Genomic DNA, 21,086 nt, shown 5'->3' on the forward strand with positions numbered 1-21,086 from the left:
ACATACCATGCTCATGGATAAGAAGAATCAATATCGTGAAAATGGCCATACTGCCCAAGGTTATTTATAGATTCAATGCCATCCCCATCAAGCTACCAATGAGTTTCTTCACAGAATTGGAAAAAACTGCTTTAAAGTTCATATGGAACCAAAAAAGAGCCCGCATCTCCAAGACAATCCTAAGTCAAAAGAACAAAGCTGGAGGCATCATGCTACCTGACTTCAAACTATACTACAAGGCTACAGTAACCAAAACAGCATGGTACTGGTACCAAAACAGAGATATAGACCAATGGAACAGAACAGAGTCCTCAGAAATAATACCACACATCTACAGCCATCTGATCTTTGACAAACCTGAGAGAAACAAGAAATGGGGTAAGGATTCCCTATTTAATAAATGGTGCTGGGAAAATTGGCTAGCCATAAGTAGAAAGCTGAAACTGGATCCTTTCCTTACTCCTTATACGAAAATTAATTCAAGATGGATTAAAGTCACCAACTTCATTAGCCTCTAACAAAAGAGTCAGCCTGTCCTTTGAAGCCAGGCAATGACTTCTCCTCTCTAGCTATGAAAGTCCTAATTGGCATCTTTTCCCAACAGAAGGCTGTTTCATCTACACGGAAAATCTGTTATTTAGTGTAACTACCTTCATCAGTTCTCTTGGCTAGATCTTTTGGGTAACTTACGGCAGCTTCTTCATCAGCACTTGCTGCTTCACTTCGTACTTTTATGTTACGGAGATGGCTTTTTTCCTTAAACCTCATGAGCCAACCTCTGCTAGCTGTCAAATTTTCTCCTGTGACTTCCTCACCTCTCAGCCTTCATAGGATTAAAGAGAGTTAGGGCCTTGTTCTGGATTAGGGTTTGGCTTATGAGAATGTTGTGGCTGGTTTGATCTTCTATCCAGACCACAAAAACTTTCTCCATATCAGCAATAAGGCCATTTCACTCTCTTATCATTTGTGTGTTCACTGGAGTAGCACTTTTAATTTTCTTCAATAACTTTTCCTTTGCATTTGCAACTTGGCTGTTTGGCTTATCTTAGCTTTCGACATGCCTTTCTCATGAAGCTTCATGCTTCTAGCTTTTGATTCCAAGTGAGAAATGTGTGACTATTCCTTTTACTTGAACACTTAATTGGCCTAAATTTAATGTTGTCGTGTCTCAGGGAATAGAGAGGCCTGAGGAGAGGGAAAGAGACAGGGCAATGGCTGGTTGGTGGAGCAGTCAGAACACATACAACATTCATGGATGAAGTTTACCATTTTAAAGGTGCGTGGGTTTTGGTACCCTAAAACAATTTCGGTGGTAACATCGAAGATCACTGATCACAGATCACCATCACAGATACAAACAAGTTTGAAATACTGTTGGAAGAACTACCAAAATTTGACACAGAGACACAGAGTGAGCGCCTCCTGTTGGGAAAATGGCACTGATGGCCTTGCTCAGTGCAGGGTTGTCACACACTTTCAGTTTATAAAAAGTGTAATATCTACAAAGTGCATTAAAGCAAGCACAAGGCCTGTATATGTATCAATGTGCAATTGTTTGTAGTCTGTTTATCTCACTAGAATGTAAGTTGCATGAAGACGATTACCTTTTTGTGTTTTGTTCGCCAGTGCATCTCCAATGCCTAGAATGGCACCTGACACGTTACAAATGTGCAATAAATATTTACTGAGTGAATCAAGATTGGAAATGAAAATTTGTTGAATGATTGGAGAATGAAAGTGAAATCTCCCCATATTTGGTAATCCACTGGTTATTGATCTTAATTTCCTAATCAAATATCCTTTGTGAGGTTCAAATAATATGCTGAGGAAGACAGAGGTGTGATGAAATTCATGTTTGAAGCCATTAATTTTTCAAACCGTCAAATGTTCATCTATTTGCTGATATGTTTCTTCTGTGTATGTACTCCTTTTAAGTAACAGGAGCAAAGAGAACCAGCTGATTTTCAGGTAATTATTTTGGGATTTGTTTTCCAATTTGGGGACACAGTTCACGATACAGTCAGTTCTGCTATAATGCTCATTTGAAAACAAATTTTTTCCAACACAATTGATATCTTAGGGAGCAATTCTCAAGCAATGTGAATTTCATGATTGTTTTTGCATGGTTTCTCTTGTGAGTGAATGAAAAAAACTGCACCCAACTGAATTGAGTCCCATAGAAATACGTAAAATGCCCATTTCTCCAACATCTACCAGCTACCTCACAGTTCAGGCCTTGAATATGAGCATAGCACCTCCTACTGGCATGACAGCTCTCCAGCTTCAGACAATCCTCTTTCTACCACTTTCCAGTAACTCACAAGCTTTAGCTCTTGCAGTGCTCACTTCCATGAGCCAACTTTCAGGTCTTTGTCAGGATAGAAACTATGTATTGTCTTGAAAATACAGAACTATTGTAGTATGTATGTATTTCTTAGCCAATTGGTGAAACACGGTGCTGCCATTTTTATTTGGTTTCTATCTTTGTTTTATATGTGACACAGATAAAATTTTTAGAGTGTTGCACCATGTTTCTTTTCTCTTAAGCTCTGAGGTTTTTATTGCTCAATTTTCTGTGGTGTGTGATTTTCAGGAATGCCTAAGTTGTTATAGAAAAGCAAATTGTGTTTTCAAAGGATACTAACAAAATATCTAACAGTAGCAATACTTTTAATTGTCTTATGCTTTTCAACCTTCAGTTTCATTTTTATCTCTTTTAAATTTTTATAACTGCTTTGTGGAAGATATTTTATACGCGAGGAATCAAAAGATGACAGAAGATGAAAACTTTGTTGGTCAAAAATTAGTCCGTGTCAGAACTGTAGGCAGACTCAATCCTCTGTCTTCCATTGCATTCCACCAACTCCAGGGATCAAGATGAGAGGATCCTGGCTAATTTCTTTGACCACTGTCTTGCAAATGTGCATTGCGTAGCCTTCTTTGGGGAAAAAATATTCCTGATAGCCAAGTGAACCCCTTTGATTGAATAGTGAATTTTAAAAAGCAACACAAGGAACTTAAATTAAGGATCTAAAAATTGCAGGTTAACAGCACATTTAATAGGAAATAGGACAGTTCTGAATTAGGTAAGAGAAGCATTTAAGGCTGAGAATGATTCACTTATCAGTCACTGCTATAAGCTCCTTTACATGGGCAGTCATTGATTCCCTGGTAATTTTATGATACCCATCATATTGTTCTGGATTTTTATCACTTTCATGACTGTAGTGGGCAGTACATTGGTTAAAAAAAAAAAAGACATAGTCCTGTCTTCTTGTGTTGCATAATTTTTTCTCTCACCACACACACACAAACACACTCACACACACACACAGACACACTCACACACAGGCAGACACACACATTCTTACACTCATACACTCACAGACACACACACACAGACACAAGCTCACACTCTCTCACACACACACACACTCAAACACACACTCTCACACCTGTCTTCTGTAGGTCTTCATATACACTGTTTCCTAAGATAAATATTCTTACAGAACATGGTAGACTTGACTACATTAGAAGATAGGGCGCTACTCAGAGTCAGTTTCTCAAGTTCTTGACTTTTTTCCATAAAGAGAAAAATGACCACAAGTATTGGCTTATTGTCTTCTTGTAATGAAAGTTTGACTGGAAAAGAAATGACCTTTTAGACATCTAGAAGTAGCAAACATGTTGTCTTCCTGGGAAATATACCTTATTGTAATGGAATATTGCTTACAGAACAGCATCAATGTCATTTTTGAGCTGACACATTTCTTATCCTGCTCTGGAATGCTAGCTTGTGAATAGCACCGACCATAGTGTTACAGTGCCACTTGCTAGAGTTATTCAGGATACTTTGCCAGTTTGACAAATTGATTCTTTTAAATTAAATTGAAAGGAATCTGGGCACTGTGTCATAAGCTGTTGAACGAAGGCAATCATGGTGATTCTTGAATCTGTGCTACTTCAATGCACATGTTAAGTGCAATGCTGTAAAATGAGATTAATTCTAACATTTGCATTTTGCCTTGCTTCCTATGCCAGAGAAGCAAATGTCACAATCTGCATCCCTTTCCTAAATTTTCAGTAAACCAGGACTCCTTTACAGGAAAAGGTACTGTGAAATGTAACATTATAACACAATGTTCCTCAAACCTGTACATTCTACCAAGTTTACATAGAGCATTCTAGTAACACTTTAAAGGATGAGTTTATTGTCTATATCTTTTGTATCGAGTGGCAAATGTCAGATGCCTGGAATCTTAACACCAGATGCCACAGCATTTGAAGAATTTCTTTTGGTAGTGAACTTTCTTTACAGCAGCCTACAATATGGCCAGGGCAATTGGATTATTTCTGTTTCTCATAGACACCTTATGTTGTTTATTCTTGTCATTTTCTTTTCTTTTTCTTTTTCTTTTTTTGAGATGGAGTTTTGCTCTTGTTGCCCAGGCTGGAGTGCAATGGTGTGATCTCGGCTCATTGCAACCTCCGCCTCCTGGGTTCAAGCAATTCTCATGCCCCCCGAGTAGCTGGGATTAGAGGTGCCCGCCACCACGCCCGGCTAATTTTGTATTTTTAGTAGAGACGGGGTTTCACCACATTGGCCAGGCTGGTCTCGAACTCCTGACCTCAGGTGATCCACCCACCTCGGCCTCCCAAAGTGCTGGCATTACAGGCGTGAACCACCATGTCCGGCCTTATTCTTGTCATTTTCTATAGACTACTTGCATTCCTTGAATATTGCAGGAGAGGTTATTGTGAGAGATACAAAGAAAATACGATGACCAGTTTTCGTGTTCTTCTTTTGGCCATGCGTTCACTCACGAATACCACTCTCATGTAGCTGATCGCTGTCCTCGGTTTAGAGATGACAGAGGGCAAAAAGACAAGTGAGACCTGATGTTCTAAGAAGTAGTTCCTGCAATTTTTTTTAAAAATTTAAACATTTTTGGGGGAAAAAACTCTGCATTAGCTAGCTTTCTGTTAATGAATCCTCCTCTCTTTCCTTTGCTGAACCAAGCGTCTTTTCTGTGTGTATTAAGCTAAGATGGCCCCCCGCACAGTAGACTCACTGTAAGTACTTGCAGTGTGAATCAATGAACAGGCCTGGAGAGCGTGCGGGAAAAAGCAGCCAAACTCATGGTCACATCTTCTAGATTAAGAGCACTTGTATCCAGGCCATGACAGAAGCCTTAAAGAAGACTTAGCAGCTGTGTAGCCCAAGCCCGCTGAAGTGTTCACACAGCTGAGCACAGTCTTCTCTGGGTCTCTCAGGTAATAGACCAGCGGATAAAAGACAGTTTGCTCTGGTTCTCTGTCAGGCTTGTTGCTGTCACCTTGCAGAGCAGATGCTTCTCCCAGGTGCTTAATCCATATCCATGTCAAAACACAAAATTGCCCCCATGCTCCCTTACAATTGACGAGTTAAATAACATGGAAGTATTTGGAATAGAGTTGTTTTAGGCTGATATTTTTGGTGGTTCTAGGCTCAATACCAAAACGTAATCATGACTACTTCCACCCTCAATGGACTGTAAGGGATGTCATTGAGAGAACAGGCTGGCCCTGTTTCTCCATTCTGGTCACTGCGCCCTGGCCTGCAGGCTAAAGAAAACACTCAATGTCCCCGTCATTCCCTCCACATTCTCCCTATCTCCCTAGCGACAGCAATGCCACTGTTTCTAAGTGGTATCATTGCCTGAAACAGACCCTTAAAAAAGAATAAAGATCATTGTCTCCAGAGTTATACCTAACTTCCCCTTGGTAAGGCTGTTTGCATCCAAATGCACAGACATTTTAAGTATAAAATCGTAAGAATGAAATCAGTCAATGGGATGAGGTGAAGAGCTGAGTATCAACATATAACTGAAATCCTCGTTAAACATGTTTCCTTATTGTCTCTTATTTCGTACCCTGAGGTGATGCACACACCTTTACACACTTACACATATGTCCACACACATGTACAAACCTTTACACACACACCTTCACAGGCGTGTATACACACATGTCCACACACATGCACACACCCTTCCATGCACAAATACACACATGTCCACACAACACATGCACACACTCTTACACACACATACACACATGTGCACACCCTTATACACATACCCTCTTTCAACTGGCTGAGGACACCCACCGAATGCTGTGGATCCTGGGACTAACCAATGCTCTGGGAAGACATCCCATTCATTCAGTCATTCATTCGAAAGTATTGGCTGAACATCTGTTGTGTGTCAGATACTGCAGGTGCTGGGCGATACATCAGAGAAACAATGCTCTTACTCCTGTCAAATTTCTATTTTGTGGTAGAGACCTTCATGTCTTGACCTCACTTATAAATAGGGCCTAATGAAAGGCCCGTCGTAGAACGGGTGATCGATAATCAGTATCTTTTTTTCATCCTCTCTTTACCTAGATTTTAATTTTCTAAAGGATACCTATGTATTTTAGTTGGTTTGAATGAATACCCAAAGCTTTTTTTAACAGTGTGTTGAGATCTCTCGGTGAATTAATAAATATATTTAAAGGGTCTACTCACTGCTTTTACTAACTGGGAAGTACCAGGATAATTGATGCACTTAAAACAGCCTGATTTTAAAAAATATAATATGCATTTGTTATTTCTCTGCCATGATCATTAGTTACATTGAACTCCCATTAGATTCTTCTTCATTGTGGAACTATTAATAGGCACATGAATTTAGTAAGTTTTTCTTCAAACACTTCAATTCATTAGGAGGGAGTAGAAAGAGTGCGTTTTCAGGGCCCACTCCTAGTATTTTGGATGGTCTCAGGATCCTCTCTGTAAATGACTCATTCATTAAATTGCAAATAGAGATTGGGCAGGAACAAGAGTATTTTCTATGGTCATATTTAGAGCAAAGCTGGAAAAATATCTAAACCATGGGAAACACAATAGAATCTTTCAATAAAAATCTATTTAAAGAACACACATTCAACAGGTGAACAAATACTGGTTTGCCTGCCCGGTACTTTTCTTTCATTTTTACAGCCTTTCTCCTTCGCAAACTCTCTCTCCTGGTTGTTAGTGTGCTTTGAAAGAAAATACTGGGACAGCAGTCACACAACATGTTTTGCCAGTTAACCGCTTCTGTTCCAAACTAGGTATCTAGGGTTTTGTATGTGAGTGGATATATGTGTGTGTATCTGTGTGCACACAGGTGGGTGTGTGTTTATGTGTGAGGATGTGTAAGGGTGTGTGTGTATGTGTACGAGTGTGGGGACATGTGTGCATAAGTGTGTGAGGGTATGTGTATAAGGGTGTGTGCATGTGTATATGTGTGTGTAAGAGTGTGTGCATGTGTTGTGTGGACATGTATTTGTGCATGAAAGGGTGTGTGCATGTGTGTGGACATGTGTGTATATATGCCTGTGAAGGTGTGTGTAAAGGTTTGTACGTGTGTGTGGACATATGTGTATGTGTGCAAGGGTGTGTGCATATGTGTGTGGACATGTGTGTATATGGGCATGCAAGGGTGTTTGTGTAACTGTGTGTGCATGTGTGTGAGTTGACACGTGCATATGGGCATGTGAGGATGTGTAATGGGTGTGTGGACATGTGTGTATGTGCGTGTGAGGGTGTAAGGGTTAAGGGTGTGTGCATGTGTGTGTGGCCATGTGTGTATACGTGCATGTGAGCATGTGTGTGTAAGGGTGTGGCCATGGGTATATATGTACATGTGAGGGTATGTGTGTAAGGGTGTGCATATGTGTGAGGACATGCGTGTATATGTGTGTGTGAGGGTAACAGTGTGTGCATGTGTTGTGTGGACATGTATTTGTGCATGGGAGGATGTGTGAATGTGTGTGGACGTGTGTGTGTGAGAAAAAGAGAGAGGAGAGAAAGAATATAGCTACTCATAGTTTCTTGGAAAATATATTAACCTCTTTTCTCTTTATTCTGATGTGAATTCCGTGCTTCAGCACCCATAAGCCTCTCCAAATTCATTTCGACTGGCTACTCTCTACTTTAGAGAAAGCCTCTTCACCATTCTACACCTTTTTCCTTCTACAAAAGAGAAGGTGGGTCCCCTGCGGCGGCCCTCGGAGAGCAGCAGCCACGGCCCTGCACTACCCCATGGCCGTGGGCCTCAACAGGGGCCACAAGGTGACCAAGAACGTGAGGAAACCGAGGCCCAGCCAAGGCTGTGGGCGCCTCAGCAAACACCAAAATCGCGCAAGACGTGCCCCGAGAGGTGTGTGGCTTTGTCCCATAGAGCGGTGTGCTGTGGAGTTACTCAAGCTCTGCCAGGACAAACAGGCCCTCAAATTCGTCAAGAAAAGGGCAGGGGCACACTCCCCACCAAGAGAAAGTGAGAGAGCCTGCGCGATGTCCCGGCCCCGCCCTGAGGGAAGCAGCTGCCAGGGACTGAGCACCTGTCCCCTCTGCATAAGAAGACCTTTACAGAAAAAAAAAAAAAAAAAAAGATGGGAAGAGTAGTTTGTTGGAAAACCTTCATGGCCCACCCAGCTGTAAGATGATGCTATTCTTTTTACAAGTGTCTCAGGGGAGACGTCTCCTCCGATTCTCTGCATCCCTTCCCTAAGAAACTGACATGCTCATTAGCAACAGTGGCTTTGCTGATGCCTGAACCCACGAGGGCATGGGTGACCGATGACATAAAACTCCATCTAGAAACCTGAGATTCAATATGATATGGAGTTCAGAATTTGTGTTCTTCTGAATGTGTTTCTCCATTGACATGTTTTCTATTCGTAAGTTAGAGAAAACTAGTCAGTGGAGTTAGAAGCACTGGAAAAGAAAATACATTTGTAAATTATTTCATAAAAACTTGGGAACAGAAATTAGCCAGTGAAAACAGTTAAAAACTCCTAGAAGAATCTACCTGAGAAAATATGAAATGTCTTCAGAGAAATCAAGCAACTGTACCATTTAAAAACAGATGGTCTGAAAATTATAAAACCTTGAAATAATATACTAGCTGAGGTTTATTGTCAAATTAGTTTGTTAAATAATACAACAGCTTTTTTTGACAGATCAAGGGCATGACAATAGATTATAATCACTACAGTTAGTAATTGTGATTTAATTATGAACCACCTAAATATAGGTAATAATAGAGTGCTGATAAAAATGTGTTAAGTAGGTCTTTAACATGATCATCTCATGACTTCCTTAAACCTCACATACGTATTTTTTTCTTAGACTTCTTTACTTTTTCTTTATTTTTAAGCCAGCACAGTAACTATCATTAATGTCCACTGCTGACTTTCAAAAGTACATAACTGGAATTTTAAACTAACTGCCTATTTCGCTTAAGTATATAACTCAGAGCTTTGTTAAGACAGGAAACTCTTATGTATAATCGGTTCTCTTCACAACACCCACTCCCAGCCCCTACCTCACCCTCCTGCTAAGTGATTTGCTTTTATACCCAGCTGTAGCACCCAGAGCCCAAATTCCTGTTTCAGCTATGATAAAACCTATTAACCATCAGGGACCTACTGAGCCACTTGCAAGTAGAAAAATCTATTAACTCCAGTACACTCACAATTCCTGCTGGCTGTGATCAACTCAGTCCTTGGACCTCCCTACTTGCTTCTCCCTACTTCCAGAGTTATACTCTGGTTTTAGTCATGACCATAGCTCTCCCGGGTAGCCATAACACAGTCCTAGATTATTTCTCCATTTCCACACTTGCACACTTGCCTCTAGAGTCTTTTCTACCACAGCAATCGGAGTGATCCTGTTAAAATATAAATTAGGCACACGCTTGTAGTCCTAGTTACTCGGGAGTCTGAGCCGGGGAGAATAGTGAATGACTTAAGCTCAGAAGTTTGAGCCCAGACTGGGCAATATAGCAAAATCTCATCTCTCAAAAAATAAATAAAATAACGTGTAAATTAGCCAAATAATTGATTAATATAGATTTCTCTTATAGATGTATTTAAAATAGTAAATGAAGAATAAGTGATAGAATGCAAAATACTGTTTTGAAAGGATCATCGGTAGGCTATTATTACTACAAAAATGAAACACGACCTGCATGACTGTTCCTTCTGATGGATGTGCACCACCTGCACCTGTGAAGGAGTCTTGTCCCTCAAAATAAATCCTGCATCTCAGCAAGCCAGTAAATCTAATGACCAATTTATAGGAAACAGAGGGACGTCTTAAATGAAACCACAGGCATCCAATTAGCAATTGCAGACTGTGAAGAACTCCAGAGGGTAAACAACCCAGTTCCCTTAACAACAATAAAAACAAATGCCAGAAAAAAGAGAGATGTTGGGGATCCTATGGATTAAAAGAGATTTAAGGGATATCAAACAGTCACAGAGTGTAGATTTTATTTTGATCACTATTCAGACATACAAACTGAAAAAAAAAAAAGGCTTACCAAGGAAATATGACCATTGTGTAGAGTAGACATCTAATGGTATTAGGTAAGCATTGTTAATCTTCTACGTGTGAATCAGAGGTGTGATGGTGCATTAGTCCATTCTTGCAGTGCTATAAAGAACTACCTGAGACTGGGTAGTTTACCTAGAAAAAGAGGTTTAATTGACTCACAGTTCTTCAGACTATACAGGAAGCGTGGCTAGGGAGGCCTCAGGAAACTTACAATCATGGCGGAAGGGGAAGGAGGAGTAGGCATATCTTACGTGGCTGGAGAAGGAGGAAGAGAGAGCAGTGGGAGGCGCTACACATTTTTAAACAACTGGATCTCATGAAGACTCACTCATTATCGCAAGAACAGCAAGGGGGAAATCCACCCCCATGGTCCAATCACCTCTCACCAGCCTCCTTTTCCAACACTGGGGATTGCAATTTGACATGAACTTTGGGCAGGGACACAAATCCAAACCATATCAGATAGTAAAGAATTAACAATTTTATTACTAGAAATAGAAGCCCTGATGTTAGTATTTGTGGATTTTCATGGTGTATACACTCCCTTCATGGTTAATTTCAAGCCACGTTCATGAAGTCATGGATCCCTGAGTGGGAAGAGTGGCATGTGCTGTTTCTCTTTGGCTGAGCAGGTATGAGCTGCTTTAACCCCTACCAGACATGATAATAGTATTACAGTGGTGTTAAACAAAAAAGAAAGAAAGAAAAGAAAAGAATGCCTATCTTCAGAGATCCCTACTGAAATACTTATGGTTGAAATGACATGATGTCGGAAAATTTCTTCAAAATGATTTGGAGTGAGGGTGGGGTAGAGAGTGTAAATGTAACAGTATTGCCCATGAATCAGTAATTTTGAGACTGAATCATAGCTACACTAGAGTATATTATCATTTTTCTCTACTTTGCACATGTTTAAAATTTTGTATGATAAGAAAAATTTTTCAAAGTAAGTACTTTATGTTACTGAAAATTCCTAAGGTGCTCCCTATCTGAGTAGAAGCCAAAGTTTTAAGATGCCTGCAACTGATTCTCTCCCTTCACTTTGCTCCACTCACCCTCCTGCTGTTCCTGCAATGTGCTAGGCCTGCTCTCACCTCAGGGCCTCTGCACTGGCTGCTGTCTCTGCTCAGAATGCTTTCCCCCAGATAAACCATGAATATCACTTCCTCACTTTCTTCAAGTCTTTGCTCAGATGTCAACTTCCTAATAAGGGCCCCATTTAATGTCCCATTCTGCCCACAGCTCTGGCCCAGAATTCCTGATCCACAGTGCTTATGATTTTCTAACGTATTTGACATCTGTGACTGTCAGAGTATTTTTCTTTACTTGATACTTCTGATATATCATCTGCACTAATTACTACATTTAAAGTATAGTTTTGGAAGACTGTGCTGTTGGAAATGCCTTTTAGAATTGATAAAGGTAGTGCACATTGCTTTAGAATCTATTCAAAAGGTCAACATAAGCTTGTTTCTACACTTAAGTGCAGTGGTAGAAAACTTTTAAGAGATTGTACTCTCATAAGTATCTTAAAATTGATAAGTTTCAAGAGGAAAAAGAATTACAGTTTGGCCAGTTTACTTCCAAAATAACTTTGTCATTATTTTAATAACTTCACAATTTTTAATGAGGATGCTGGTTCTTTTGAATTGTAGTATACTTTCAGAATGTCTCTCACTCCATTTCCCCATTGTCCTTCAGCAAACACTTACACAACTTAACATGCTGCTGTCCCGACCAGTTCATCTTGACCCCCATAACCCTTAACCATCATTCCTAAATATTCAGGGTAACACGCTGTGAAAACTTCAAGCAATAATACATTTCCTTACTTTGTGAACTTTCAAGCAAACACTGATGATTCTATGTGAACCCCTCAATGTCATGGCCTAAGCAGAGAATTTGAGAACTCGTTCGATGCCTTTTCATATATGTAGTTAAGGTGCATGGGTGTAAATGCTGTATTAAATTATCCAGTCATTGCATTACTTTACATTTCCACACAGCTTTCATTGCTCTAGCATTTATTTGCTATGACCTATTTCATTGACCCAGGAATAGTAGCTCTGCAGGGTAGAATGTGAAAACCATGGCTGGTTCATTGATTAAATCACAGCTAACTCATCATTGAAGGGCTTGTTTTTATTCTGTTGCACAAGAGTCAGTGGGACTTGGGCTTTGGCATAGATATGGCTAAAAGGAAAGGCTTGGCAAAAAGAATATGAAAGGGTGCTCAACATATATGTCACTAGGGAATTAAAAATTAAAGTAGCAATGAAATACCATTAATACCTATTAGAATGGCCAAATTCCAAAACATTGACAACACTGAATGCTGGCAAGAGTGTAGAGCAACAGTAACTCTCATTCATTGTTGGTGGAAATGCAAAATGGTACAGCCACTTTGGAAGAAAATTTGGCAGTTTCTTACAAAAGTAAACATACTCTTACCGTACAGTCAAGACGTTACAATCCTTGGTATAACACAAATGAGTTGGAAACATGTCCACAGAAATACCTGTGCCCAAATGTTTATAGCAGCTTTGTTAATAATTGCTAAAACTTGGAAGCAACCAAAATGTCTTTTAGTGGGTGAATAGATAAACTGTGGTACCTCCAGACAATGGAATATTATTCAGTGCTAAAATGAAACGAGCTATCAAGCTATGCAAAGACATGGAGGAATCTTAAATGCATGCTAAGTGAAAGAAGCCTATCTGAAAAGGCCACATACTATATGATTCCAACTACTTGACATTCTGGAAAAGGCAAAACTGTGGAGATAGTAAAAAGATTAGTGGTTGCCAAGGGTTAAGGAGGGTGGGAAGGATAAATAGATGAAACACAGGACTTTTGATACCCTAAGGGTGGATATATCTCATTATAAGTTTGTCCAAACCCATAGAATATACAACACCAAGAGTGAACCCTAATGTAAACTATGAATTTCGGGTGATTATGATGTAGCAATGTAGGTTTGTTGATTGTAATAAAAGTGCCACTTAGATGCAGGGTGTTGATAGTGGGGTAGGTTGGGGAGGGGACAAGGATTATATAGAAACTGTACGTTCCACTTAATTTTGCTGTGAACCTAAAACTGCCCAAAAAATTGTTTTCTTTTTTTTTTTTTTTTGAGACATGTTCTTGCTCTGTCACCCAGGTTGGAGTGCAGTGGTGTGATCACGGCTCACTGCAACCTTGAACTCCTGGGTTCAGGCAATCTTCCCACCCCAGCCAACCGAGTGGCTGGTACTACAAGTGTGTACCACCACTCCTGGTGAATTGTTACTTTTTTTCTTTTTTCTTTTTTTTTTTGTAGAAACGAGGTACCTAGACTGGTCTCAAACTCCTGGACTCAAGCAGTCTTCCCACCATGACCTCCCAAAGACATAGGATTACAGGCATGAGCAACTGTGCCCAGCCTTTTTTTTTTTCTTTTAAGGCCTAATAAAACTGGGAAGAGAGTACCTAAAAGATGCTTTCATGTGACAACTTAAGGTCTAAAATGAAAGACTCCTCCATCATGCTCATGTGTAATCGTACCAGGTTGTTATCTATTGATTTGCAAATAGAAGCATAAATAGATTTTAAAAATGAAAACTAACGCTATATTTTGAAATTTACAGTAGATTAGATTTCATAGTCTTTTCTGTTTCTTGCAAAAGATGCTGGATATGTAGTGATACTCATTTCAAATCATTTCCGAAATATTCTAGTTGCCATAGCAGCCAAAGCTGATGATGAAATTTCTATACAAAGCTCTCAGAAATGAGATTTGCTAAGAAAGTCTTTTGAATTGTTCAAGATAGTTGGCTTTTTCATATCTCACCTTCAAAACATTTTTTTTACTTTTAAGTTCTCTACATTTATTCTAGCACTAAAACTGTAGTATTTTTAGAGCTAAGAAATTGTGTGAATCATCTAGGAGGCACACAAGATATGGTCAGCGTATGATAGCAGGAGGGAATAATGGAAACACGGATCTTCCTGGACATTGTGAGGACTGTTAGCAAGCCTAGAAGTGCCAGAGTGAGAAAGGGAAACTTGAAAGTTTTCAGAATTATACTGGCTCAGATTTGTTAGCCCTGTGTCTGCTTAAATATGTATTATTTCCTTGTGATTGATTCTATATTTAAGCCTGTACACAGTAGTGTTAAAATTAAAGTGGGTGAGCAGAGTTCCTCATGTCTACAGAGATTACTGTGCCAGCTCTGGGCTTCCCTGGGGATGCAGTTTTGCAGCCTCTTGTTCTTTAGGTGCTAAATTATGTGATGGCACATGTGTTTCCAGACATACCAGGCGCAGCTCAGTTGACCTTGCTACATGTGTTTTTGTATTTTTTTTCTCTAGAAGCTTATCTTGAGATAGTCAACATATTGTGAAAAACAATAAAAACACTGGACACTGACCTTAGTCCTGGAGATGCCGAAAGAGCGTTGACTCTACTGATACTGCCACTGCCGATTAATGGCCAGCATGGATCTCTTGTGACTTGCGTTGCTCAAGTGTTTGCTTAATGCTTGACATATATAGAATGAATAAGACTTATTTGGGGAGGATTCATTGTGAGATGCTTCTCTGGTATACTATGTAGGCTCCAGAATTTTCATTACAGTTGTATCTTGGTTTGCATTTAGACTAAGCATCTCTATTATCATACCTGAGGGAACAGAAAATTTCTCGAGTTCAATGAAGCAACAGTAGAAGGTGCCATCAGGGAATGTAGCGTCAGAAGGCGTGATTTAGTTGAAATGATGAAGTAGGGAAGGGCTCCCTGAAGTGGTCACGTATAAACTGGGACCTGAAGAACTAGTAGATGTCAGTCAGGAAAACCCCAATTTGGATTAAGGCACTTTATTTCAATCTTTCAGACATAATACAAGCTCCAGCAAAGTCTTCACACAGATTACTACTTTGGCTTGGAATACTGGTCTCCTCCTAGCTTCTAATTAATCCTTTCTGCAATTATTTAATATCTGTCTTCCCTGGTAACCTTCAATCAAGGGATTCATATTTTAAAAAACCATCCTGGGTTTTTGTAGTTGGGCATTATTGGTGATTCTTCTTTTGTATCTCACTGGTTGCTGTCCAACTAACTTTTTCTTTGAGGGGAGCAGTGTAAGGTTCTTGTAGCAGATTTAATGGGAAATGAATGAGACTTGGTCTGAAGATCTTCCTGGACCTCTTGAGTTCCCTTTTATAAATGATTTTGGTAGTTTTCTCACTGACTTTTAAAAAAAGTATTAATATATTGATTTGCCATTTTTAGTGAAGCATACCTGTGTTCTGGTATTTCGTTTAGATCTAGTGGTGATTAAACTTTGCAACATACTAGAGGATGCCCAGATCATTAGATGCCTTCAGACCGAATCCAGTGTGGGGACACGCTGCCATTTTGAGGCAGGTTGTTTGATTTTACTTTCTTTGATATGTTTCTTTAGAAATGGATTGAATACTTAGCTCTCAGAATTAGGGTTTTAAAAAATACTGTAACTCCTCTAATCAGCCAGTTATTGAAGACTGGATTAATGGGAGACTTGAGGGTTTGTAAAGTCAAGAGCTATCTATGGTTCAGCACTGAAATTGTTTTCATGTAGATCTCATGGCAACCCCAAGCTTTGTTATGTCATTCTACTGAGCATTGGCCAATTGCACTGCTGGGTTTTTACCTGATGCTGCTCCCCTGGTGACGTGGCCTGTCTTATTTGCTTAATAAATTTCTAAATTTCTGAAATGAAATTTGTAGAATCACAGAGTTTATTGTGGATTTGCCCCTCCCCACCCCCCACAGTAATGCTGAAGAATCAAAGCTGCATCCAAGCTTCATATGAAGACAGACAATTAATTATATTATTAATTATATCTCATTACAGCAATTCACATCTTCCCCCCACATAGGTGGGGCACTCATCATACCTTCTTCATATTCAGTCTACTCACCTTCACCCGGTTCTGTAATGGTGCTGCTAGCCGTCTGAGGATTTATTCTCATAATGTGTATTTTCTTTCCATCCATTCTTCCATGAATTCATTCCACAAGCATTCATTGAGCCCATTCTATGGGCCAGACATTGACTTAAGTTCTGGGGACACAGCAGTCTATTGCATGCACAAAAATCACTTTCTGTATGGAGTTCACATTGGAAAGGCATGAGGCAATGGATGAGACAAATAAATAAAATATAGTTAGGGGTCAACAGGGACATGAACAAGACCTAGCAGGTTTGTCTTTGCAGGAATATTTTAGGTGTGAAAAATTTCCTCTTTAATATTAAGGAAGAGTCAGTTTGATAAAGGAGCTGCTAAAATTGTGACTTAAAAAAAAACCCCAGCTAATTAATACAAATTCAGTTGGACTTGATGACTATTTATTTTTAATTCAGGAAGCTAGGAATGAATTTGTCTCTCCTGCCTGCTACCTTACTGCATGACAGATTTCATCATTCCAGTAATTATAGAAAATATCTCAAATCAGACAGTGCTTGCAGGCACCTGCAGCCAGACTGAGTCCCACACAGCAGTGTCTGAAAGAACAACTTCATTTCCATGCAGGCCACAGACTGGAACGTAGTTAGTGCCGGGCAGAGTTAAAGTACAACAGTTGCTCTGTTGGTTGCTGTGGTGACGGCCTCAAACTGTTAGCACTCAAGAGATGAACGTCTCCCGTCCATCTGGACAAAGGAGAAATGACTTGACGCTTAGGGTATTGGACTCCAGATGTGTTTTAAAATGGCAGTTCCCACAGGAAAATGTCTATTCCAGTGCCATTGGACAGGTTGATTTTATTTCTTATTTTTTACTTAAAATTCTTTTATGTCACTTGAGCGCCTAATCACTATTTCCAGTAGCCACCTGTCAGTGTGCAGCCTCTTTGAACTTTGCACAACATTTCACATTGAGGGTGACTCTCTTGTTGGTGTTTGGTTCCTAGTCTGCAGTGTTGAAATATGCACTCTTCTTTCTGTTTGCTGCTTCTGGCTGTGTCAGCAGCTACTTATCTTCTGTAGTGTGGTCCTCCGGTATCTTCTCCTATCTTCTCTTTCTGTCTTATGTGCGTCCCTTCTTCCTTCTCTTCCTCCTCCTCCCTCTCCTGCTCTTCCTCTCCTGGTTTCCTCTTTTATTACCTGACCAGATCTCCTGTCTGTACAGATAATTCCCAAATCCATACTGCCAGGCCAGACTTCTCCTTTAAGTTGCAAATTCTCAGAATCCTCTCAAGATACTCCGTGGACACTTTAAAGTCAACGTGTTCAAAATTCTTCCTCCAATTTTGTGACTAACACTGATCTCTGATTCATCACCCAGAATCAAGCCTTTAAGGCCTTCTTCAGTCCTATCCTCTCCTAGGCAGTTTATACCCAACCATTGGTTGAGTCTTGTACTCAACACTCACATCTACCATATCCTCTCTTTTGTCACTGAGACCACATGGTCAGGCTGACACTGCTTGACACTTGGACTATCACAATAGTCGCTCACCTCTAATCCATTTAATTTTAGATGCTATTTGCCAGAATAATCTCTAGAAAGAAAGCTCCAACAACAGCCCTTTCTAATTCAAAGAAAATCTCTGCCCCTAAATATGGCATTCAAGGCCCTTTCTTTGCTCTCACACATCCCAGTTCTCCCATGCCTTTAAGACACGGCCCGCATTTTCTTACCGACTCGTCTCTTGGGACATTTCCCCTTTGCTTTGAAGGCTCTTACCCTCAGCCTCCATTATTAATAGCTGTATATTTGTAAACATCTATTTTTAATAAAACATAAAAATTAAATTATGAAAATAACTTCACAGAAAGGTTGGAAGAAAATAGAAAAATAGTAAGAAGGAACTAAAATTCTTACATAATCTCATCACTCAGGGGAACTGTTATTTCACCTCCGTTTATTTTTGCTGATTTATAGTCACACATTGCTGAAAACCAGAATATGTTCCGAGAAGTGCACCTATAGGCGATTTCTCTTCTCTCCCCACTATTTGTTTCTTTAGTTGCCTAACACCATAGCGTGTACGTACACAAACCTAGATGGTGTAGCCTCCGGCACACCTGGACTATATGGTGTAACCTGCTCCTAGCCTACAAACCTGTAAGCATATTGCTCTCTTGATTATGGTAGGCAATTGGAACACCATGGTAAGTATTTGTGTATCCAAACATAGCAAATGTACAGTAAAAAGATGGTATAGAAGAGGAAAAAATGTGGTACACCCATATAGGGCACTTACCACGAATGGAGCTTGCAGGCCTGGGAGTTGCTCTGGGTGAGTCGGTGAGTGAGTAGTGAGTGAATGTGAAGGTCTAGGACATTATTGTACCCTACGGTAGACTCTATAAACCCTTGCACTTAGGCCATACTACATTTATTTTTTAAATTTCCTTTTCTTCAATAATAAATTAGCCTTAGCTTACTGTAGCTTTTGACTTTTACATTTTAAAAATTATTTTATTTTATTTTTTAGTTTAAGTTCTGGGATACATGTGCAGAACGTGCAGGTTTGTTACATAGGTATACATGTGCCATGGCGGTTTGCTGCACCTATCAACCCACTGTCTAGGTCTTAAGCCCCACATGTCTTAATGCTCTCCCTCCCCTTGCCTCCAACCCCCGACAGGCCCCAGTGTGTGATGTTCCCCTCCCTTTGCCCATGTGTTTTCATTGTTCAATTCCTACCTATGAGTGAGAACATGTGGTGTTTGGTTTTCTGTTCCTGTGTTAGTTTGCTGAGAATGATGGTTTCCAGCTTCATCCATGTCCCAGCAAAGGACATGAACTCATCCTTTTTTATGGCTGCATAGTATTCCATGGTGTGTATGTGCCACATTTTCTATATCCGGTCTATCATTGATGGGCATTTGGGTTAGTTCCAAGTGTTTGCTATGGTAAATAGTGCTGCAATAAACATACGTGTGCATGTGTCTTTATAGTAGAACGCTTTATAATCCTCTAGGTATATATCCAGCAATGGGATTGCTGGGTCAAATGATATTTCTGATTCTAGATCCTTGAGGAATCACCACACTGTCTTTCACAATGGTTGAACTAATTTACACTCCCACCAACAGTGTAAACGCATTCCTATTTCTCACAGCCTTGCCAGCATCTGTTGTTTCCAGACTTTTTCATGATCGCCATTCTAACTGGCGTGAGATGGTATCTTATTGTGGTTTTGATGTGCATTTCTCTAATGACCAATGATGAGCATTTTTAAATTTTTTAACTTTTTTGACTCTTCTTTACAAAAATATTTTCTTTTTTATGTTCTTATTCTATAAGCCTTTTTGTGCTTTAATTTTTGTTTACTTTAAAAACTTTTTTTTTAATTAAAAACTAAGACACAAATGCAGCCTTAGCCTCAGCCTACACAGGGTCCAGATCATCCATATCACTGTTCCCACCTCTACATCTTGTCCCACTGGAAGGTCTTTAGAGGCAGTAATATGCATGGAGCTGTCATCTCCTATGACAACAATGCCTTCTTCTGGAATACCCCCGAAGGACCTTCCTGAAGCTGTCTTATAATTAACTTAGTATATACTTCTACTTACATAAGTAAAAATACACTCTAAATAAGGATAAAAAGTATAGTATGGTAAATACATAAACCAGTAACATAGTCATTATCATTATTAAGTGTTATGTACTGTATGTAATTGTATGTGCTACACTTTTATGCAACTAGCAGCTTAGTGTGTTTGTTTACCACAATGAGTAATACATTGTGCTACAACATTATGACAGCTACAATGATGCTAGGCAACAGGAAATTTTCAGCTCCATTATAATCTCACGAAACCATTGTCATATCTGCAGTCCATCATTGACGGAAATGTTGTTAGGCTTTTCATGACTTTATATGCACCACGTGTGCAAAGTTTTGTAAAGTTGATATATACAGGTTTTGCACCCAGCTCTTTTCACTTCATACTACAGTCTATGAATTTGCTGATGTATTTAATGGTGTTTGAGAACTAGAGTGAACATCTGCAGAATATATGAATGCATTGTAATTTATTTGAACTCTTCTGATTTGTGTTGTAAATAATTTTAAAGAGCTGTACTTTTCCTCTAGAATAATTGTTTCTGTGCTATCTTTTTAAGACTCATGGTTTCCTTCTTCCCTCCCTTTCTTCCTTCTCTTTATTTCCTCTTTATTTTTTGGGGGGAAAAGGAATGTTCATGACAGATTAGGCTGCTTGGCCATAGTAGAGTAAATGGCTGTGCATGGATCTACCCACTGTTAACCTGAGTGCTCACAGTGTTTTCCCAGGAGGTGGTGCTGTGAACAGCCTAAGCTCTGTGTTCTGTACTCTTCTTTTGGATTCATGGGATCCTCTTTTATCCCAACTATTTGTCTGTCTGGTTGACTAAATGACTAAGTACGTGAAAACCGCAACTCCCAATCTCCACTGCTACCAGGGCTCTTCTCCAAAGCCCACTACACTACACAAGCTGCCCTATTGCTTGTTGAGATTGTGTCCCTTTCCCAGGAGTAGTTTATTTCCTAAATGATCCCCTTTGAGTCCTCTCTTTTTATTTTTGGGAATTAGCCTCTGTAGAAGGAATAGTATGGATTAAAGAGGCCGTGACACAGTTTCTGGCTTGTTCGGTGATTGTACTACAGATGGAAAGCTCCTAGTGCTTTGGTTAAAATGTTGTGAATTCTGGCCACGTGTGG

At 39.7% G+C, this 21,086-nt stretch overlaps 1 protein-coding gene across 4 annotated transcripts in view; it reads left to right on the top strand.

The window, feature by feature from the left end:
- The window catches only part of LOC105474645 (regulator of G protein signaling 7), a 569,035-nt gene that overhangs the window by 45,611 nt on the left and 502,338 nt on the right, over window positions 1-21,086 (top strand). The gene's annotated exons all lie outside the window — the stretch shown is intronic.

The sequence above is a fragment of the Macaca nemestrina genome, chromosome 1, assembly GCF_043159975.1.
Source record: "Macaca nemestrina isolate mMacNem1 chromosome 1, mMacNem.hap1, whole genome shotgun sequence".
Lineage (NCBI taxonomy): Eukaryota > Metazoa > Chordata > Mammalia > Primates > Cercopithecidae > Macaca > Macaca nemestrina.